Source organism: Ranitomeya variabilis, chromosome 1 (genome assembly GCF_051348905.1).
Source record: "Ranitomeya variabilis isolate aRanVar5 chromosome 1, aRanVar5.hap1, whole genome shotgun sequence".
Lineage (NCBI taxonomy): Eukaryota > Metazoa > Chordata > Amphibia > Anura > Dendrobatidae > Ranitomeya > Ranitomeya variabilis.
Window position 1 is genome coordinate 655,639,853 of NC_135232.1, and position 23,892 is coordinate 655,663,744.

Consider the following 23,892-nt stretch of genomic DNA (forward strand, 5'->3'; position numbering starts at 1 on the left):
AGCGATATCGTCCGATACTTGAAAGTATCGGTATCGGAAAGTATCGGCCGATACCGGCAAAGTATTGGATCTAATCCGATACCGATACCCGATACCAATACAAGTCAATGGGACACCAAGTATCGGACGGTATCCTGTATGGTTCCCAGGGTCTGAAGGAGAGGAAACTCTCCTTCAGACCCTGGGATCCATATCAATGTGTAAAAGAAAGAATTAAAATAAAAAATAGGGATATACTCACCCTCTGACGCGCCCTGGACTTTACCGCCGTAACCGGGAGCCGTTGTACCTAAGAATGCGCGCTTGAAGGGCCTTAGATGACGTCACGGCGCTCTGATTGGTCCGTAGCGGTCGCGTGACCGCTAGGCAACCAATCACAAAGCCGTGACGTCACCTAAGGTCTTTCAAGCGCTTGAAAGACTTTAGGTGACGTCACGGCTTTGTGATTGGTCGCGTAGCGGTCACGCGACCGCTACGGACCAATCAGAGCGCCGTGACGTCATCTAAGGCCCTTCCAGCGATCATTCTTAGGTACAACGGCTCCCGGTTACGGCGGTAAAGTCCAGGGGCCGCCGGAGAGGTGAGTATATCCCTATTTTTTATTTTAATTCTTTCTTTTACACATTGATATTAATCCCGATACCGATTCCCGATACCACAAAAGTATCGAATCTCGGTATCGGAATTCCGATACCGCAAGTATCAGCCGATACCCGATACTTGCGGTATCGGAATGCTCAACACTACTTACATCACATTGTTGGTGGACCCCATGTGTTGTGAATTAGACTTTTTGGCTCCCTCTTGTGGTTACTAGTGATATGACTCTGGGATTGTCTTTCCTCAGTTTGGCACCCACCTGGGCCGTTAGTCCAGGGGTGTTGCTATATAAACTTCCTGGATCCTTAGTCCAGTGCCTGGCATCGTTGTAATCAGTTCCTTTCTGTTTGCTCCTGTCTGCTGGTCTTGGATCTTGCAAAATTAAGCTAAGTCCTGCTTCCTTGTTTTTTTGGTTATTTGCTTGCTCTATTTTTTGTCCAGCTTGTACTAAATGTGATTCCTGATTTTGCTGGAAGCTCTAGGGGGCTGGTGTTCTCCCCCCGGGCCGTTAGACGGTTCGGGGGTTCTTGAATATCCAGCGTGGAAATTTTGATAGGGTTTTTGCTGACCATATAAGTCATCTTACTATATTCTGCTATTAGTCAGTGGGCCTCTCTTTGCTAAATATCTAGTTCATTCTTACGTTTGTCTTTTCTCCTTACCTCACCGTTATTATTTGTTGGGGGCTTGTATCCTACTTTTGGGGTCTTTTCTCTGGAGGCAAGAAAGGTCTATCTTTTCCCTTCTAGGGTTAGTTAGTTCTCCGGCTGGCGCGAGACGTCTAGAACCAACGTAGGCACGTTCCCCGGCTGCTGCTATTTGTGGTGCTAGGATTAGATATATGGTCAGCCCAGTTACCACTGCCCTATGAGCTGGTTTTTTGTGTTTGCAGACTTGGTATGTACTTTTGAGACCCTCTGCCATTGGGGTCATAACAGTATGCCAGGCCAAGGTTGAATGTTTAATGCATTGCAGAAGTGGGATTACAAGAAAGGAAAGTCTGAGTTTTTTTTTTTTTTTTTCTTTCCTCTCTTTATTCCTCCCCTTTACCTCTGAGTGGCTTGTGCTTGCTGCAGACATGAATGTCCAGACTTTGATTACAAGTGTGGATCAGCTTGCTGCTCGTGTGCAGGGCATACAAGATTTTGTTACCAGTAGTCCAATGTCTGAACCTAAAATACCTATTCCTGAACTGTTCTCTGGAGACCGATTTAAGTTTAGGAATTTCAGGAATAATTGTAAATTGTTTCTATCTCTGAGACCCCGTTCGTCTGGAGACTCAGCTCAGCAAGTAAAAATTGTTATCTCTTTCTTACGGGGCGACCCTCAGGATTGGGCCTTCTCGCTAGCGCCAGGAGATCCGGCATTGGCAAATATTGATGCGTTTTTTCTGGCGCTCGGATTGCTTTACGAGGAACCCAATCTTGAAATTCAGGCAGAAAAAGCCTTGCTGGCTATTTCTCAGGGTCAGGATGAAGCTGAAGTGTATTGCCAAAAATTTCGGAAATGGTCCGTGCTTACTCAGTGGAATGAGTGTGCTCTGGCCGCAAATTTCAGAAATGGCCTTTCTGAAGCCATTAAGAATGTGATGGTGGGTTTCTCCATTCCTACAGGTCTGAATGATTCCATGGCGCTGGCTATTCAAATTGACCGGCGTTTGCGGGAGCGCAAAACCGCTAATCCTCTGGTGGTGTTGTCTGAACAAACACCTGATTTAATGCAATGTGATAGAATTCAGACTAGAAATGAGCGGAAAAATCATAGACGTCAGAATGGGTTGTGTTTTTACTGTGGTGATTCTACACATGTTATATCAGCATGCTCTAAACGCCTAACAAGGGTTGTTAGTCCTGTCGCTATTGGTAATTTGCAACCTAAATTTATTTTGTCTGTGACTTTAATTTGCTCATTGTCTTCTTACCCTGTTATGGCGTTTGTGGATTCAGGTGCTGCCCTGAGTCTTATGGATCTGTCATTTGCCAAGCGCTGTGGTTTTGTTCTTGAACCGTTGGTAAATCCTATTCCTCTTAGAGGTATTGATGCTACGCCATTGGCGGAAAATAAACCGCAGTTTTGGACGCAGGTAACCATGTGCATGACTCCTGAACATCGGGAGGTGATTCGTTTTCTTGTTCTGCATAAAATGCATGATTTGGTCGTTTTGGGTCTGCCATGGTTACAGACCCACAATCCAGTCTTGGATTGGAAGGCAATGTCTGTGTCAAGTTGGGGCTGTCAGGGAATTCATGCTGATTCCCCGCCGGTGTCTATTGCTTCCTCTACTCCTTCGGAAGTTCCTGAGTATTTGTCTGATTATCAGGATGTATTCAGCGAGTCCAGGTCCAGTGCTCTGCCTCCTCATAGGGACTGTGACTGCGCCATAGATTTGATTCCAGGTAGTAAATTTCCTAAGGGAAGACTATTTAATCTGTCTGTACCTGAGCATACCGCAATGCGTTCGTATATCAAGGAATCTCTGGAGAAGGGGCATATCCGTCCATCCTCTTCCCCTCTTGGTGCGGGATTCTTTTTTGTGGCCAAGAAGGACGGATCTTTGAGACCTTGTATTGACTATCGGCTTCTGAATAAAATCACTGTTAAATTTCAGTATCCTTTGCCTCTGTTGTCGGACTTGTTTGCCCGGATTAAAGGTGCCAAGTGGTTCACCAAGATAGATCTTCGTGGTGCGTACAACCTTGTGCGCATTAAGCAAGGAGATGAATGGAAAACTGCATTTAATACGCCCGAAGGTCATTTTGAGTACTTGGTGATGCCTTTCGGGCTCTCTAATGCTCCTTCAGTGTTTCAGTCCTTTATGCATGATATTTTCCGGAAGTATCTGGATAAATTTATGATTGTTTATCTGGATGATATTCTGTTTTTTTCTGATGATTGGGACTCGCATGTAGAGCAGGTCAGGATGGTGTTTCAGGTTTTGCGTGAGAATGCTTTGTTTGTTAAGGGCTCAAAGTGTCTCTTTGGAGTACAGAAGGTTCCTTTTTGGGTTTTATTTTTTCCCCTTCTGCGGTGGAGATGGATACAGTCAAGGTCTGAGCTATTCATGATTGGACTCAACCCACGTCAGTTAAGAGTCTTCAGAAGTTCTTGGGTTTTGTTAACTTCTACCGTCGTTTTATCGCTAATTTTTCTAGCGTTGTTAAACCTTTGACGGATATGACCAAGAAAGGTTCTGATGTTGCTAACTGGGCTCCTGCAGCCGTGGAAGCCTTTCAAGAGTTGAAGCGCCGGTTTACTTCGGCGCCTGTTTTGTGCCAGCCTGATGTCTCACTTCCCTTTCAGGTTGAAGTGGATGCTTCTGAGATTGGGGCAGGGGCCGTTTTGTCGCAGAGAGGCCCTGGTTGCTCTGTAATGAGACCATGTGCTTTTTTCTCTAGGAAGTTTTCGCCTGCTGAGCGGAATTATTATGTTGGCAATCGGGAGTTGTTAGCCATGAAGTGGGCATTTGAGGAGTGGCGTCATTGGCTCGAGGGTGCTAAGCATCGTGTGGTGGTCTTGACTGATCACAAAAATCTGATGTATCTCGAGTCTGCTAAACGCCTGAATCCTAGACAGGCCCGCTGGTCATTGTTTTTCTCCCGTTTTGACTTTGTGGTCTCGTACTTACCAGGTTCAAAGAATGTGAAGGCTGATGCTCTTTCAAGGAGCTTTGTGCCTGACTCTCCTGGAGTCGCAGAACCAGTTGGTATTCTCAAAGAGGGAGTTATCCTGTCAGCCATTTCTCCGGATTTGCGACGTGTGTTGCAGAGATTTCAGGCTGGTAGACCTGACTCTTGTCCACCTGACAGACTGTTTGTTCCTGATAAGTGGACCAGCAGAGTCATTTCCGAGGTTCATTCCTCGGTGTTGGCAGGGCATCCGGGAATTTTTGGCACCAGAGATCTGGTGGCTAGGTCCTTTTGGTGGCCTTCCTTGTCACGGGATGTGCGGTCATTTGTGCAGTCCTGTGGGACTTGTGCTCGAGCTAAGCCTTGCTGTTCTCGTGCCAGCGGGTTGCTCTTGCCCTTGCCTGTCCCGAAGAGGCCTTGGACACACATTTCCATGGATTTCATTTCAGATCTTCCGGTGTCTCAGGGCATGTCTGTCATCTGGGTGGTATGTGATCGCTTTTCCAAGATGGTCCATTTGGTATCTTTGCCTAAGCTGCCTTCCTCTTCCGATCTGGTTCCTTTGTTCTTTCAGCATGTGGTTCGTTTACACGGCATTCCTGAGAATATTGTGTCTGACAGAGGATCCCAGTTTGTTTCCAGGTTCTGGCGATCCTTTTGTGCTAAGATGGGCATTGATTTGTCGTTTTCGTCTGCCTTTCATCCTCAGACTAATGGACAAACGGAGCGAACTAATCAGACTCTGGAGGCTTATTTGAGGTGTTTTGTTTCTGCAGATCAGGATGATTGGGTGACCTTCTTGCCGTTGGCTGAGTTTGCCCTTAATAATCGGGCTAGTTCCGCTACTTTGGTTTCGCCATTTTTTTGCAACTCTGGTTTCCATCCTCGTTTTTCCTCGGGACATGTGGAGCCTTCTGACTGTCCTGGGGTAGATTCCGTGGTGGATAGGTTGCAGCGGATCTGGAATCATGTGGTGGACAACTTGAAGTTGTCACAGGAGAAGGCTCAGCGTTTTGCCAACCGCCGCCGCGGTGTGGGTCCCCGACTTCGTGTTGGGGATTTGGTATGGCTGTCTTCTCGATTTGTTCCTATGAAGGTCTCCTCTCCTAAATTTAAGCCTCGCTTCATCGGTCCTTACAAGATATTGGAAATCCTTAATCCTGTGTCCTTTCGCTTGGATCTTCCGGTGTCGTTTGCCATTCACAACGTGTTCCATAGGTCTTTGTTGCGGCGGTACGTTGTACCTGTGGTTCCTTCTGTTGAGCCTCCTGCTCCGGTGTTGGTTGAGGGCGAGTTGGAGTACGTGGTGGAGAAGATCTTGGATTCTCGTCTCTCCAGGCGGAGGCTTCAGTATCTGGTCAAGTGGAAGGGCTATGGTCAGGAGGATAATTCCTGGGTGGTTGCCTCTGATGTGCATGCGGCCGATTTAGTTCGTGCCTTTCACGCTGCTCATCCTGATCGCCCTGGTGGTCTTGGTGAGGGTTCGGTGACCCCTCCTTAAAGGGGGGGTACTGTTGTGAATTAGACTTTTTGGCTCCCTCTTGTGGTTACTAGTGATATGACTCTGGGATTGTCTTTCCTCAGTTTGGCACCCACCTGGGCCGTTAGTCCAGGGGTGTTGCTATATAAACTTCCTGGATCCTTAGTCCAGTGCCTGGCATCGTTGTAATCAGTTTCTTTCTGTTTGCTCCTGTCTGCTGGTCTTGGATCTTGCAAAATTAAGCTAAGTCCTGCTTCCTTGTTTTTTTGGTTATTTGCTTGCTCTATTTTTTGTCCAGCTTGTACTAAATGTGATTCCTGATTTTGCTGGAAGCTCTAGGGGGCTGGTGTTCTCCCCCCAGGCCGTTAGACGGTTCGGGGGTTCTTGAATATCCAGCGTGGAAATTTTGATAGGGTTTTTGCTGACCATATAAGTCATCTTACTATATTCTGCTATTAGTCAGTGGGCCTCTCTTTGCTAAATATCTAGTTCATTCTTACGTTTGTCTTTTCTCCTTACCTCACCGTTATTATTTGTTGGGGGCTTGTATCCTACTTTTGGGGTCTTTTCTCTGGAGGCAAGAAAGGTCTATCTTTTCCCTTCTAGGGTTAGTTAGTTCTCCGGCTGGCGCGAGACGTCTAGAACCAACGTAGGCACGTTCCCCGGCTGCTGCTATTTGTGGTGCTAGGATTAGATATATGGTCAGCCCAGTTACCACTGCCCTATGAGCTGGTTTTTTGTGTTTGCAGACTTGGTATGTACTTTTGAGACCCTCTGCCATTGGGGTCATAACTAGGGTTGAGCGACTTTCATTTTTTTAAGATCGAGTAGGGTTTTGGGAAACCCGATTTTGTCCAGAGTCGAGTCGAGTGCAGTCGGCCGATTATCGCTAAAAGTCGGGGATCGACCGAAACACGAAACCCAATGCAAGTCAATGGGGAAGCATAGTCGGCAGTGAGTGGAGGCCAGGAAAACACCTACAGTGCCCATTTTAATGCCAAAAACATCCATTCTTGTTTCTGAAGCTTGCCAATCTTAATTAACTGTATAATAATAGTTGGGCATAGGGAATTGGGGGAAAGTTGTGGGGGGAGTAGGGCTGGCTCAAGTTTTTCGTGGGCCCAGGAAATGCGGACTACGTCACGGCGGTGTTGCAGGGAAAGGTAAGTATTTAAAAGTTGCAAGTGCTGTGATCCTGAGCAAGCAGGGGGGGGCCCACTCGTTCGCATTGCCACTGGCACAGGGCCCCTCAAAGTACGGCGGTGTGTTTGCATGGCGGGGGCGCCTCCCACCAGCAGCGACACTTTTGCGTACTCTGAGGGGCCCTGTGCCAGTGACGTCGCCAACGAGTATGCCCCCCCACCTGATGAAGGAACCTGCACTTTCATCTGCACCTTCCTCTTTGTCCCTGTGTAAGGTGGTATAACATGCGGGAAGGGGAACCTTACTTTCAGCAGGGTCAGATTCTGGCTGTGTAGAGTACAAGGGGAATGTAGTGGTCTAGGTCAATGTACCAGCAGACTCATTTAGCAGTGGCTGGGCAATGGGCAGGATGAGGAGGAAACAGATATAGGGCCAAAGAATAAAGTAGGCTACATGCAGTTCAAAATTGGTAACAGGACTAAACAGGCGGCATTGCTTTGTTCAGTGGAGTAGCAAACCCAAGAGCAGCAGACACTGTTTCAAGGGCCTAACCACACTAGTAGGCCAAATGCAGTTTAATATCTGATAGTATAGGGCGAAAGCCAGAATGTGGAAGCTCAGCTTTGTTCAGTTGAGGACAACACCAGGGAGGGGCAGACACCTTTAGTAGGCCGGAAAAGCCTATTGCATTTTTTAAAATGGTAATTTGGAGCAGAAGGTTGAAGCTCAGCTTTATTTAGTTGAGGACAACACCAGGCAGGGGCACACAGACAGACACCTTTAGTAGGCCGGAAAAGCCTATTGCATTTTTTAAAATGGTAATTTGGAGCAGAAGGTTGAAGCTCAGCTTTATTTAGCTGAGGACAACACCAGGCAGGGGCACACAGACAGACACCTTTAGTAGGCCGGAAAAGCCTATTGCATTTTTTAAAATGGTAATTTGGAGCAGAAGGTTGAAGCTCAGCTTTATTTAGTTGAGGACAACACCAGGGAGGGGCAGAAGCCGTTAGTAGGCCCTAACCACCATTTTTTTTTTTTAAAACCACTTAATGAGAGCCGGAAGGTTGAAGCTCAGCTTTATTTAGTTGAGGACAACACCAGGCAGGGGCACACAGACAGACACCTTTAGTAGGCCGGAAAAGCCTATTGCATTTTTTAAAATGGTAATTTGGAGCAGAAGGTTGAAGCTCAGCTTTATTTAGTTGAGGACAACACCAGGCAGGGGCACACAGACACCTTTAGTAGGCCGGAAAAGCCTATTGCATTTTTTAAAATGGTAATTTGGAGCAGAAGGTTGAAGCTCAGCTTTATTTAGTTGAGGACAACACCAGGGAGGGGCAGAAGCCGTTAGTAGGCCCTAACCACCATTTTTTTTTTTTAAAACCACTTAATGAGAGCCGGAAGGTTGAAGCTCAGCTTTATTTAGTTGAGGACAACACCAGGCAGGGGCACACAGACAGACACCTTTAGTAGGCCGGAAAAGCCTATTGCATTTTTTAAAATGGTAATTTGGAGCAGAAGGTTGAAGCTCAGCTTTATTTAGTTGAGGACAACACCAGGGAGGGGCAGAAGCCGTTAGTAGGCCCTAACCACCATTTTTTTTTTTTAAAACCACTTAATGAGAGCCGGAAGGTTGAAGCTCAGCTTTATTTAGTTGAGGACAACACCAGGCAGGGGCACACAGACAGACACCTTTAGTAGGCCGGAAAAGCCTATTGCATTTTTTAAAATGGTAATTTGGAGCAGAAGGTTGAAGCTCAGCTTTATTTAGTTGAGGACAACACCAGGCAGGGGCACACAGACAGACACCTTTAGTAGGCCGGAAAAGCCTATTGCATTTTTTAAAATGGTAATTTGGAGCAGAAGGTTGAAGCTCAGCTTTATTTAGTTGAGGACAACACCAGGCAGGGGCACACAGACAGACACCTTTAGTAGGCCGGAAAAGCCTATTGCATTTTTTAAAATGGTAATTTGGAGCAGAAGGTTGAAGCTCAGCTTTATTTAGTTGAGGACAACACCAGGGAGGGGCAGAAGCCGTTAGTAGGCCCTAACCACCATTTTTTTTTTTTAAAACCACTTAATGAGAGCCGGAAGGTTGAAGCTCAGCTTTATTTAGTTGAGGACAACACCAGGCAGGGGCACACAGACAGACACCTTTAGTAGGCCGGAAAAGCCTATTGCATTTTTTAAAATGGTAATTTGGAGCAGAAGGTTGAAGCTCAGCTTTATTTAGTTGAGGGCAACACCAGGGAGGGGCAGAAGCCGTTAGTAGGCCCTAACCACCATTTTTTTTTTTTTAAAACCACTTAATGAGAGCCGGAAGGTTGAAGCTCAGCTTTATTTAGTTGAGGACAACACCAGGCAGGGGCACACAGACAGACACCTTTAGTAGGCCGGAAAAGCCTATTGCATTTTTTAAAATGGTAATTTGGAGCAGAAGGTTGAAGCTCAGCTTTATTTAGTTGAGGACAACACCAGGGAGGGGCAGAAGCCGTTAGTAGGCCCTAACCACCATTTTTTTTTTTTAAAACCACTTAATGAGAGCCGGAAGGTTGAAGCTCAGCTTTATTTAGTTGAGGACAACACCAGGCAGGGGCACACAGACAGACACCTTTAGTAGGCCGGAAAAGCCTATTGCATTTTTTAAAATGGTAATTTGGAGCAGAAGGTTGAAGCTCAGCTTTATTTAGTTGAGGGCAACACCAGGGAGGGGCAGAAGCCGTTAGTAGGCCCTAACCACCATTTTTTTTTTTTAAAACCACTTAATGAGAGCCGGAAGGTTGAAGCTCAGCTTTATTTAGTTGAGGACAACACCAGGCAGGGGCACACAGACAGACACCTTTAGTAGGCCGGAAAAGCCTATTGCATTTTTTAAAATGGTAATTTGGAGCAGAAGGTTGAAGCTCAGCTTTATTTAGTTGAGGACAACACCAGGGAGGGGCAGAAGCCGTTAGTAGGCCCTAACCACCATTTTTTTTTTTTAAAACCACTTAATGAGAGCCGGAAGGTTGAAGCTCAGCTTTATTTAGTTGAGGACAACACCAGGCAGGGGCACACAGACAGACACCTTTAGTAGGCCGGAAAAGCCTATTGCATTTTTTAAAATGGTAATTTGGAGCAGAAGGTTGAAGCTCAGCTTTATTTAGTTGAGGACAACACCAGGCAGGGGCACACAGACAGACACCTATAGTAGGCCGGAAAAGCCTATTGCATTTTTTAAAATGGTAATTTGGAGCAGAAGGTTGAAGCTCAGCTTTATTTAGTTGAGGACAACACCAGGGAGGGGCAGAAGCCGTTAGTAGGCCCTAACCACCATTTTTTTTTTTTAAAACCACTTAATGAGAGCCGGAAGGTTGAAGCTCAGCTTTATTTAGTTGAGGACAACACCAGGCAGGGGCACACAGACAGACACCTTTAGTAGGCCGGAAAAGCCTATTGCATTTTTTAAAATGGTAATTTGGAGCAGAAGGTTGAAGCTCAGCTTTATTTAGTTGAGGGCAACACCAGGGAGGGGCAGAAGCCGTTAGTAGGCCCTAACCACCATTTTTTTTTTTTAAAACCACTTAATGAGAGCCGGAAGGTTGAAGCTCAGCTTTATTTAGTTGAGGACAACACCAGGCAGGGGCACACAGACAGACACCTTTAGTAGGCCGGAAAAGCCTATTGCATTTTTTAAAATGGTAATTTGGAGCAGAAGGTTGAAGCTCAGCTTTATTTAGTTGAGGACAACACCAGGCAGGGGCACACAGACAGACACCTTTAGTAGGCCGGAAAAGCCTATTGCATTTTTTAAAATGGTAATTTGGAGCAGAAGGTTGAAGCTCAGCTTTATTTAGTTGAGGACAACACCAGGGAGGGGCAGAAGCCGTTAGTAGGCCCTAACCAAAGTTGAAGGCCAAATGCAGTTTAATTTCTGATACTATAGGCCGAAAGCCAGAAGGTGGAAGCTCCGATTTAGACAGTGGAGGACAATTTGAATTAGGGACTGCAGACAGACTTAGTAGGCTGTCCCCTGTGGACCATGCATCCACCACATTAACCCATTGCGCCGTAATGGACACGTAATCTTCCGTGGCCATGCCTACAGGTCCATGCGTCTGTTGTCAGGTGCACCTTTGTACTCACAGATTGCCAGAGTGCATGGACAATGCGGTCTTCTACATGCTGGTGGAGGGTTGGGATGGCTTTTCTCGCAAAAGAAGTGTCGACTGGTTAGCTTGTAGCGTGGTACAGCGTAGTCCATCATGGCCTTATTAATAGTAAATAAAATATATAACTAGGCTCTATGAACTTTTAAATAGGTTCCAGGGGTACACGGGCAGCATTGGTGTGGTCAGTGGAGGAGTATTGCAAATAGGGGCTGCAGACAGGCTATCAAAGGCCTAAAATAACAAACAGTAGGCATTCATGGCAGTTTTACATCGGTTACATGGATACACAGGCAGGCACTCCAGGCAGCATTGTGGTCAGTGGAGGAGTATTGCAAGTAGGGGCCGCAGACAGGCTATCAAAGGCCTAAAATAACAAACAATAGGCTCATTGCAGTTTTACAGCGGTTACATGGATAGACGGGCAGGCAGCTTGGTGGTGAGTGGAGGAGTATTTAAAGTAGGGACCGCAGACAGGCTATCAAAGGCCTAACATAACAAACAATAGGCTCATGGCAGTTTTACAGCGGTTACATGGATACACGGGCAGGCAGCTTGGTGGTCAGTGGAGGAGTATTTAAAGTAGGGACCGCAGACAGGCTTCAAAGGCCTAACATAAGAAAATGGGCTGGCTGTAGGCACTTTATAATTGGTTCCAGGGGTACACGGGCAGCAGTGGTCTGGTCAGTGGAGGACTAGTGGAAGGAGGGACCGCAGACAGGCTTCAAAGGCCTAACATAAAAAAATGGGCTGGCTGTAGGCACTTTATAATTGGTTCCAGGGGTACACGGGCAGCAGTGGTCTGGTCAGTGGAGGACTAGTGGAAGGAGGGACCGCAGACAGGCTTCAAAGGCCTAAAATAACAAACAATAGGCTCATGGCAGTTTTACAGCGGTTACATGGATACACAGGCAGGCAGCTTGGTGGTCAGTGGAGGAGTATTTAAAGTAGGGACCGCAGACAGGCTTCAAAGGCCTAACATAAGAAAATGGGCTGGCTGTAGGTACTTTATAATTGGTTCCAGGGGTACACGGGCAGCAGTGGTCTGGTCAGTGGAGGACTAGTGGAAGGAGGGACCGCAGACAGGCTTCAAAGGCCTAAAATAACAAACAATAGGCTCATGGCAGTTTTACAGCGGTTACATGGATACACGGGCAGGCAGCTTGGTGGTCAGTGGAGGAGTATTTAAAGTATGGACCGCAGACAGGCTTCAAAGGCCTAACATAAGAAAATGGGCTGGCTGTAGGCACTTTATAATTGGTTCCAGGGGTACACGGGCAGCAGTGGTCTGGTCAGTGGAGGACTAGTGGAAGGAGGGACCGCAGACAGGCTTCAAAGGCCTAAAATAACAAACAATAGGCTCATGGCAGTTTTACAGCGGTTACATGGATACACGGGCAGGCAGCTTGGTGGTCAGTGGAGGAGTATTTAAAGTAGGGACCGCAGACAGGCTTCAAAGGCCTAACATAAGAAAATGGGCTGGCTGTAGGCACTTTATAATTGGTTCCAGGGGTACACGGGCAGCAGTGGTCTGGTCAGTGGAGGACTAGTGGAAGGAGGGACCGCAGACAGGCTTCAAAGGCCTAACATAAAAAAATGGGCTGGCTGTAGGCACTTTATAATTGGTTCCAGGGGTACACGGGCAGCAGTGGTCTGGTCAGTGGAGGACTAGTGGAAGGAGGGACCGCAGACAGGCTTCAAAGGCCTAAAATAACAAACAATAGGCTCATGGCAGTTTTACAGCGGTTACATGGATACACGGGCAGGCAGCTTGGTGGTCAGTGGAGGAGTATTTAAAGTAGGGACCGCAGACAGGCTTCAAAGGCCTAACATAAGAAAATGGGCTGGCTGTAGGCACTTTATAATTGGTTCCAGGGGTACACGGGCAGCAGTGGTCTGGTCAGTGGAGGCTTAGTGGAAGGAGGGACCGCAGACAGGCTTCAAAGGCCTAAAATAACAAACAATAGGCTCATGGCAGTTTTACAGCGGTTACATGGATACACGGGCAGGCAGCTTGGTGGTCAGTGGAGGAGTATTTAAAGTAGGGACCGCAGACAGGCTTCAAAGGCCTAACATAAGAAAATGGGCTGGCTGTAGGCACTTTATAATTGGTTCCAGGGGTACACGGGCAGCAGTGGTCTGGTCAGTGGAGGACTAGTGGAAGGAGGGACCGCAGACAGGCTTCAAAGGCCTAAAATAACAAACAATAGGCTCATGGCAGTTTTACAGCGGTTACATGGATACACGGGCAGGCAGCTTGGTGGTCAGTGGAGGAGTATTTAAAGTAGGGACCGCAGACAGGCTTCAAAGGCCTAACATAAGAAAATGGGCTGGCTGTAGGCACTTTATAATTGGTTCCAGGGGTACACGGGCAGCAGTGGTCTGGTCAGTGGAGGACTAGTGGAAGGAGGGACCGCAGACAGGCTTCAAAGGCCTAAAATAACAAACAATAGGCTCATGGCAGTTTTACAGCGGTTACATGGATACACGGGCAGGCAGCTTGGTGGTCAGTGGAGGAGTATTTAAAGTAGGGACCGCAGACAGGCTTCAAAGGCCTAACATAAGAAAATGGGCTGGCTGTAGGCACTTTATAATTGGTTCCAGGGGTACACGGGCAGCAGTGGTCTGGTCAGTGGAGGACTAGTGGAAGGAGGGACCGCAGACAGGCTTCAAAGGCCTAACATAAAAAAATGGGCTGGCTGTAGGCACTTTATAATTGGTTCCAGGGGTACACGGGCAGCAGTGGTCTGGCCAGTGGAGGACTAGTGGAAGGAGGGACCGCAGACAGGCTTCAAAGGCCTAACATAAAAAAATGGGCTGGCTGTAGGCACTTTATAATTGGTTCCAGGGGTACACGGGCAGCAGTGGTCTGGTCAGTGGAGGACTAGTGGAAGGAGGGACCGCAGACAGGCTTCAAAGGCCTAAAATAACAAACAATAGGCTCATGGCAGTTTTACAGCGGTTACATGGATACACGGGCAGGCAGCTTGGTGGTCAGTGGAGGAGTATTTAAAGTAGGGACCGCAGACAGGCTTCAAAGGCCTAACATAAGAAAATGGGCTGGCTGTAGGCACTTTATAATTGGTTCCAGGGGTACACGGGCAGCAGTGGTCTGGTCAGTGGAGGACTAGTGGAAGGAGGGACCGCAGACAGGCTTCAAAGGCCTAAAATAACAAACAATAGGCTCATGGCAGTTTTACAGCGGTTACATGGATACACGGGCAGGCAGCTTGGTGGTCAGTGGAGGAGTATTTAAAGTAGGGACCGCAGACAGGCTTCAAAGGCCTAACATAAGAAAATGGGCTGGCTGTAGGCACTTTATAATTGGTTCCAGGGGTACACGGGCAGCAGTGGTCTGGTCAGTGGAGGACTAGTGGAAGGAGGGACCGCAGACAGGCTTCAAAGGCCTAAAATAACAAACAATAGGCTCATGGCAGTTTTACAGCGGTTACATGGATACACGGGCAGGCAGCTTGGTGGTCAGTGGAGGAGTATTTAAAGTAGGGACCGCAGACAGGCTTCAAAGGCCTAACATAAGAAAATGGGCTGGCTGTAGGCACTTTATAATTGGTTCCAGGGGTACACGGGCAGCAGTGGTCTGGTCAGTGGAGGACTAGTGGAAGGAGGGACCGCAGACAGGCTTCAAAGGCCTAACATAAAAAAATGGGCTGGCTGTAGGCACTTTATAATTGGTTCCAGGGGTACACGGGCAGCAGTGGTCTGGCCAGTGGAGGACTAGTGGAAGGAGGGACCGCAGACAGGCTTCAAAGGCCTAACATAAAAAAATGGGCTGGCTGTAGGCACTTTATAATTGGTTCCAGGGGTACACGGGCAGCAGTGGTCTGGTCAGTGGAGGACTAGTGGAAGGAGGGACCGCAGACAGGCTTCAAAGGCCTAAAATAACAAACAATAGGCTCATGGCAGTTTTACAGCGGTTACATGGATACACGGGCAGGCAGCTTGGTGGTCAGTGGAGGAGTATTTAAAGTAGGGACCGCAGACAGGCTTCAAAGGCCTAACATAAGAAAATGGGCTGGCTGTAGGCACTTTATAATTGGTTCCAGGGGTACACGGGCAGCAGTGGTCTGGTCAGTGGAGGACTAGTGGAAGGAGGGACCGCAGACAGGCTTCAAAGGCCTAAAATAACAAACAATAGGCTCATGGCAGTTTTACAGCGGTTACATGGATACACGGGCAGGCAGCTTGGTGGTCAGTGGAGGAGTATTTAAAGTAGGGACCGCAGACAGGCTTCAAAGGCCTAACATAAGAAAATGGGCTGGCTGTAGGCACTTTATAATTGGTTCCAGGGGTACACGGGCAGCAGTGGTCTGGTCAGTGGAGGACTAGTGGAAGGAGGGACCGCAGACAGGCTTCAAAGGCCTAAAATAACAAACAATAGGCTCATGGCAGTTTTACAGCGGTTACATGGATACACGGGCAGGCAGCTTGGTGGTCAGTGGAGGAGTATTTAAAGTAGGGACCGCAGACAGGCTTCAAAGGCCTAACATAAGAAAATGGGCTGGCTGTAGGCACTTTATAATTGGTTCCAGGGGTACACGGGCAGCAGTGGTCTGGTCAGTGGAGGACTAGTGGAAGGAGGGACCGCAGACAGGCTTCAAAGGCCTAAAATAACAAACAATAGGCTCATGGCAGTTTTACAGCGGTTACATGGATACACGGGCAGGCAGCTTGGTGGTCAGTGGAGGAGTATTTAAAGTAGGGACCGCAGACAGGCTTCAAAGGCCTAACATAAGAAAATGGGCTGGCTGTAGGCACTTTATAATTGGTTCCAGGGGTACACGGGCAGCAGTGGTCTGGTCAGTGGAGGACTAGTGGAAGGAGGGACCGCAGACAGGCTTCAAAGGCCTAACATAAAAAAATGGGCTGGCTGTAGGCACTTTATAATTGGTTCCAGGGGTACACGGGCAGCAGTGGTCTGGCCAGTGGAGGACTAGTGGAAGGAGGGACCGCAGACAGGCTTCAAAGGCCTAACATAAAAAAATGGGCTGGCTGTAGGCACTTTATAATTGGTTCCAGGGGTACACGGGCAGCAGTGGTCTGGTCAGTGGAGGACTAGTGGAAGGAGGGACCGCAGACAGGCTTCAAAGGCCTAAAATAACAAACAATAGGCTCATGGCAGTTTTACAGCGGTTACATGGATACACGGGCAGCTTGGTGGTGAGTGGAGGAGTAGTGCAAGGAGTGTCTGTCCCAGTACTCCCAAAATATAAATAGATGTTAATGTCTCGCAAAACAACCAAAACAAAAAAAAAGGTGGCATACTTAGGTACAGGGGTGGGCTCATCTGCTGAGTTTCTGACATAGTAATTTGGCAGTAACTATTTAATGGTGCCAATATAGGACACAGACACAGACTACTTTAAGTTGCATCATAGATGTCTACAAATTTGTATTGTCAGTGCCAGACATTGAATGATGTCAGCGAATAGACTAAAGATTGGTGGAGCTGTGCGACATAATTTTGCATGTGGTAGAGCACATTTTGAGCTGGGGTAGGGGGGAACTCTCTAGAGGCCGGCGGGACCGCCCCAGGGCCCCTCATGTTACAACGGTGTGTCTGACGTTGGGTGCGCACCACCACCGCCAGAGACACTACATTGTACTATGAGGGACCCAGTAGCAATGCCGTCAACCAAAAGCGAGCACACCCACCTCTTCAGACAAACAGCAGTCTCACGGGTGCTTGCGCCAAGTCGCGATACCACGGCCCCGTGTGGGGAGTTTGGCCATTTAGGGAGGTGTAAACATGTCGTATGCTGTACAATCAGCTGCAGCAAATTAGACATTAGAAAAGTAATTCACAGGCAAGAGCCTTTCATAGGAAAGCTAGGTGTCGGCCGGGCAAGGTGGGGCAAAAGATTTCGAAATCCAGTTGTGGTTCATTTTAATGAATGTTAGATCGTCAACATTTTGGGTAGCCAGACGAGTCCTTTTTTCGGTTAATATTGAACCTGCAGCACTGAATACTCTTTCTGATAGGACACTTGCTGCCGGGCAAGCAAGCTCCTGCAATGCATATTCTGCCAATTCTGGCCAGGTGTCTAATTTGGAGGCCCAGTAATCAAATGGGAATGACGGTTGAGGGAGAACATCGATAAGGGATGAAAAATAGTTAGTAACCATACTGGACAAATGTTGTCTCCTGTCACTTTCAATTGATGCAGCAGTACCTGTCCTGTCTGCGGTCATAGCAAAATCACTCCACAACCTGGTCAGAAAACCCCTCTGTCCAACGCCACTTCTGATGTGTGCACCCCTAACACTCCTAGTCTGCTGCCCCCTGGAGCTCGTGTGAGAACGATCACGTGCGCTGTGTGCTGGGAATGCCTGAAGCAAACGGTCAACAAGAGTTGATTGTTTGGTTGCTAATATTAGTTCCAAGTTCTCATGTGGCATAATATTTTGCAATTTGCCTTTATAGCGTGGATCAAGGAGGCAGGCCAACCAGTAATCGTCATCGTTCATCATTTTCGTAATGCGTGTGTCCCTTTTTAGGATACGTAAGGCATAATCCGCCATGTGGGCCAAAGTTCCAGTTGTCAAATCTCCGGTTGTGATTGGTTGAGGGGCAGTTGCAGGCAAATCTACGTCACTTGTGTCCCTCAAAAAACCAGAACCCGGCCGTGACACGCAACCAATTTCCTGTGCCCCCGGGAAAGGTTCGGCATTAAAAATATACTCATCCCCATCATCCTCCTCGTCCTCCACCTCCTCTTCGCCCGCTACCTCGTCCTGTACACTGCCCTGACCAGACAATGGCTGACTGTCATCAAAGCTTTCCTCTTCCTCTGGTGCAGACGCCTGCTCCTTTATGTGCGTCAAACTTTGCATCAGCAGACGCATTAGGGGGATGCTCATGCTTATTACGGCGTTGTCTGCACTAACCAGCCGTGTGCATTCCTCAAAACACTGAAGGACTTGACACATGTCTTGTATCTTAGACCACTGCACACCTGACAACTCCATGTCTGCCATCCTACTGCCTGCCCGTGTATCCTCCCACAAATAAATAACAGCACGCCTCTGTTCGCACAGTCTCTGAAGCATGTGCAGTGTTGAGTTCCACCTTGTTGCAACGTCTATGATTAGGCGATGCTGGGGAAGGTTCAAAGACCGCTGATAGGTCTGCATACGGCTGGCGTGTACAGGCGAACGTCGGATATGTGAGCAAAGTGCACGCACTTTGAGGAGCAGGTCGGAGAACCCAGGATAAGTTTTCAATAAGCACTGCACCACCAGGTTTAAGGTGTGAGCCAGGCAAGGAATGTGTTTCAGTTGGGAAAGGGAGATGGCAGCCATGAAATTCCTTCCGTTATCACTCACTACCTTGCCTGCCTCAAGATCTACTGTGCCCAGCCACGACTGCGTTTCTTGTTGCAAGAACTCGGACAGAACTTCCGCGGTGTGTCTGTTGTCGCCCAAGCACTTCATAGCCAATACAGCCTGCTGACGCTTGGCAGTAGCTGGCCCATAATGGGACAACTGGTGTGCAACAGTGTCATCTGCCGATGGAGTGGTTGGCAGACTGCGTTCTGTGGAAGAGCTGTAGCTTCTGCAGGAGGACGAGGAGGAGGAGGAGGAGGAGGAGGGGGTGCGAACGCCTACAGCCAACTGTTTCCTAGACCGTGGGCTAGGCACAACTGTCCCTAAATTGATGTCGCCTGTGGACCCTGCATCCACCACATTCACCCAGTGTGCCGTGATGGACACATAACGTCCCTGGCCATGCCTACTGGTCCATGCATCTGTAGTCAGGTGCACCTTTGTACTCACAGATTGCCTGAGTGCATGGACGATGCGCTGTTTAACATGCTGGTGCAGGGCTGGGATGGCTTTTCTGGAAAAAAAGTGTCGACTGGGTAGCTCGTATCGTGGTTCAGCGTACTCCATCAGGGCTTTGAAAGCTTCGCTTTCAACTAACCGGTAGGGCATCATCTCTAACGAGATTAGTCTAGCTATGTGGGCGTTAAAACACTGTGTACGCGGATGCGAGGATAAGTACTTCCTTTTTCTAACCAGAGTCTCATGTAGGGTGAGCTGGACTGGAGAGCTGGAGATCGTGGAACTTTCGGGTGTGCCGGTGTACATGGCAGACTGAGAGACGGTTGGAGACGGTATTGTTTCCGCCGGTGCCCTAGATGCAATATTTCCTCCTACAAAACTGGTGATTCCCTGACCCTGACTGCTTTTGGCTGGCAAAGAAACCTGCACAGATACTGCCGGTGGTGCGGAAAATGGTGGCCTTACAGTGACGGAAGGGATGTTGCGTTGCTGACTAGCTTCATTGGCCGAGGGTGCTACAACCTTGAGGGACGTTTGGTAGTTAGTCCAGGCTTGAAAATGCATGGTGGTTAAGTGTCTATGCATGCAACTAGTATTTAGACTTTTCAGATTCTGACCTCTGCTTAAGCTAGTTGAACATTTTTGACAGATGACTTTGCGCTGATCAGTTGGATGTTGTTTAAAAAAATGCCAGACTGCACTCTTCCTAGACTCGGATCCCTTTTCAGGGATTGCAGACTGAGCTTTAACCGGATGGCAACGCTGTGCTCCAACAGGTTTTGGCTTTGACACGCGTTTTGGGCCAGATACGGGCCCGGCAGATGGAACCTGTTGCGATGTTGATGCCTGCTGCGGCCCCTCCTCCACCTCCGCTTCTGAACTACTGCCGCCTGCACCCTGTTCCCCCAATGGCTGCCAATCGGGGTCAATAACTGGGTCATCTATTACCTCCTCTTCGAGCTCGTGTGCAACTTCGTCTGTGTCACTGTGTCGGTCGGTGGTATAGCGTTCGTGGCGGGGCAACATAGTCTCATCAGGGTCTGATTGTGGATCTGTACCCTGAGAGGGCAATGTGGTGGTCTGAGTCAAAGGAGCAGCATAGTACTCTGGCTGTGGCTGTGCATCAGTGCACTCCATGTCAGAATATACTTGTAATGGGCATGGCCTGTTAAATGTTTCACTTTCTAAGCCAGGGACGGTATGTGTAAAGAGCTCCATGGAGTGACCCGTTGTGTCGCCTGCTGCATCCTTCTCTCTTGTTGTAGTTTTTGCTGAGGAGGACAAGGAAGCGACTTGTCCCTGACCGTGAACATCCACAAGCGACGCGCTGCTTTTACATTTACCAGTTTCGGAAGAGGAGGCAAAAGAGCTAGAGGCTGAGTCTGCAATGTAAGCCAAAACTTGCTGTTGCTGCTCCGCCTTTAAAAGCGGTTTTCCTACTCCCAGAAAAGAGAGCGTTCGAGGCCTCGTGTAGCCTGACGACGAAACTGGCTCCACAGCTCCAGACTTAGGTGGAATATTTTTATCCCCACGACCACCTGATGCTCCACTACCACTACCATCATTACCAGCTGACAATGAACGCCCACGACGACCTCTTGCACCAGACTTCCTCATTGTTTTAAAATCTTAACCAAAGTAACTTTATTTGTTGCTGTCAAACAACTTACACGGTGAGCTATAACTTCAGTATGATTTCAATATCCCTTAACAGGTTGGTGAGACCACAAGGAAAATCAGGCACAATGTTACACACTCTGTTTTCTGTGGCACAAAATCACAGAGATGACACACACGCAGGACTGTCACTCAAGCACTAATGTCAATATTAATCTCCCACCTAATTTATTTATTTTTTTTTCTCAGGGAGACTTTAGAAACCAAATAATATTAAAAAAAAAAAAAAAAAAAAAGGCTTTCTATGGCCCACAATTAGAGAGAGAGAGGTGGCACACCCAGGAGTCAAGACTGGCGCACAAGCTGAAAGGGCAATATTACTCTCCCACTGTTTTTTTAAGTTTTTTTTTTATTTCAGGGAGACTTTAGAAACCAAATAATATTAAAAAAAAAAAAAAAAAAAATAGGCTTTCTATAGCCCACTGAATGAGAGAGAGAGGTGGCACACCCAGGAGTCAAGACTGGCACACAAGCTGAAAGGGCAATATTACTCTCCCACTGTTTTTTTATGTTTTTTTTTTTTTTTTCAGGGAGACTTTAGAAACCAAATAATAAGAAAAAAAATAAATAAATAAATAGGCTTTCTATAGCCCACTGAATGAGAGATAGCACACACAGCAGTGGCACACAAGCCCTGACTGAGGCCAATATTTTTCTCCCACTGATTGATGTAGTGTTTTTGTGTTGAGGTAGATTTTAGAACACAAATCAAGGAAAAAAAAAAAAAAATGCTTTCTATGGCCCACTGAATGAGAGAGAGGTGGCACACCCAGGAGTCAAGACTGGCACACAAGCTGAAAGGGCAATATTACTCTCCCACTGTTTTTTTATGTATTTTTTGTTTTTTAAGGGAGACTTTAGAAACCCAATAATATTTAAAAAAAAAAATAAATAGGCTTTCTATGGCCCACTGAATGAGAGGGAGAGAGGTGGCACACCCAGGAGTCAAGACTGGCACACAAGCTGAAAGGGCAATATTACTCTCCCACTGTTTTTTTATGTTTTTTTTTTTTTTTTCAGGGAGACTTTAGAAACCAAATAATAAGAAAAAAAATAAATAAATAAATAGGCTTTCTATAGCCCACTGAATGAGAGATAGCACACACAGCAGTGGCACACAAGCCCTGACTGAGGCCAATATTTTTCTCCCACTGATTGATGTAGTGTTTTTGTGTTGAGGTAGATTTTAGAACACAAATCAAGGAAAAAAAAAAAAAATGCTTTCTATGGCCCACTGAATGAGAGAGAGGTTGCACACCCAGGAGTCAAGACTGGCACACAAGCTGAAAGGGCAATATTACTCTCCCACTGTTTTTTTATGTATTTTTTGTTTTTTAAGGGAGACTTTAGAAACCCAATAATATTTAAAAAAAAAAATAAATAGGCTTTCTATGGCCCACTGAATGAGAGGGAGAGAGGTGGCACACCCAGGAGTCAAGCCTGGCACACAAGCTGAAAGGGCAATATTACTCTCCCACTGTTTTTTTATGTATTTTTTGTTTTTTAAGGGAGACTTTAGAAACCCAATAATATTTAAAAAAAAAAATAAATAGGCTTTCTATGGCCCACTGAATGAGAGGGAGAGAGGTGGCACACCCAGGAGTCAAGACTGGCACACAAGCTGAAAGGGCAATATTACTCTCCCACTGTTTTTTTAAGTTTTTTTTTTATTTCAGGGAGACTTTAGAAACCAAATAATATTAAAAAAAAAAAAAAAAAAAAATAGGCTTTCTATAGCCCACTGAATGAGAGAGAGAGGTGGCACACCCAGGAGTCAAGACTGGCACACAAGCTGAAAGGGCAATATTACTCTCCCACTGTTTTTTTATGTTTTTTTTTTTTTTTTCAGGGAGACTTTAGAAACCAAATAATAAGAAAAAAAATAAATAAATAAATAGGCTTTCTATAGCCCACTGAATGAGAGATAGCACACACAGCAGTGGCACACAAGCCCTGACTGAGGCCAATATTTTTCTCCCACTGATTGATGTAGTGTTTTTGTGTTGAGGTAGATTTTAGAACACAAATCAAGGAAAAAAAAAAAAAAATGCTTTCTATGGCCCACTGAATGAGAGAGAGGTGGCACACCCAGGAGTCAAGACTGGCACACAAGCTGAAAGGGCAATATTACTCTCCCACTGTTTTTTTATGTATTTTTTGTTTTTTAAGGGAGACTTTAGAAACCCAATAATATTTTAAAAAATAAATAAATAGGCTTTCTATGGCCCACTGAATGAGAGGGAGAGAGGTGGCACACCCAGGAGTCAAGACTGGCACACAAGCTGAAAGGGCAATATTACTCTCCCACTGTTTTTTTATGTTTTTTTTTTTTTTTTCAGGGAGACTTTAGAAACCAAATAATAAGAAAAAAAATAAATAAATAAATAGGCTTTCTATAGCCCACTGAATGAGAGATAGCACACACAGCAGTGGCACACAAGCCCTGACTGAGGCCAATATTTTTCTCCCACTGATTGATGTAGTGTTTTTGTGTTGAGGTAGATTTTAGAACACAAATCAAGGAAAAAAAAAAAAAATGCTTTCTATGGCCCACTGAATGAGAGAGAGGTGGCACACCCAGGAGTCAAGCCTGGCACATAAGCTGAAAGGGCAATATTACTCTCCCACTGTTTTTTTATGTATTTTTTGTTTTTTAAGGGAGACTTTAGAAACCCAATAATATTTTAAAAAAAAAATAAATAGGCTTTCTATGGCCCACTGAATGAGAGGGAGAGAGGTGGCACACCCAGGAGTCAAGCCTGGCACACAAGCTGAAAGGGCAATATTACTCTCCCACTGTTTTTTTATGTATTTTTTGTTTTTTAAGGGAGACTTTAGAAACCCAATAATATTTAAAAAAATAAATAAATAGGCTTTCTATGGCCCACTGAATGAGAGGGAGAGAGGTGGCACACCCAGGAGTCAAGACTGGCACACAAGCTGAAAGGGCAATATTACTCTCCCACTGTTTTTTTAAGTTTTTTTTTTATTTCAGGGAGACTTTAGAAACCAAATAATATTAAAAAAAAATAAAAAAAAAAATAGGCTTTCTATAGCCCACTGAATGAGAGAGAGAGGTGGCACACCCAGGAGTCAAGACTGGCACACAAGCTGAAAGGGCAATATTACTCTCCCACTGTTTTTTTATGTTTTTTTTTTTTTTTCAGGGAGACTTTAGAAACCAAATAATAAGAAAAAAAATAAATAAATAAATAGGCTTTCTATAGCCCACTGAATGAGAGATAGCACACACAGCAGTGGCACACAAGCCCTGACTGAGGCCAATATTTTTCTCCCACTGATTGATGTAGTGTTTTTGTGTTGAGGTAGATTTTAGAACACAAATCAAGGAAAAAAAAAAAAAAATGCTTTCTATGGCCCACTGAATGAGAGAGAGGTGGCACACCCAGGAGTC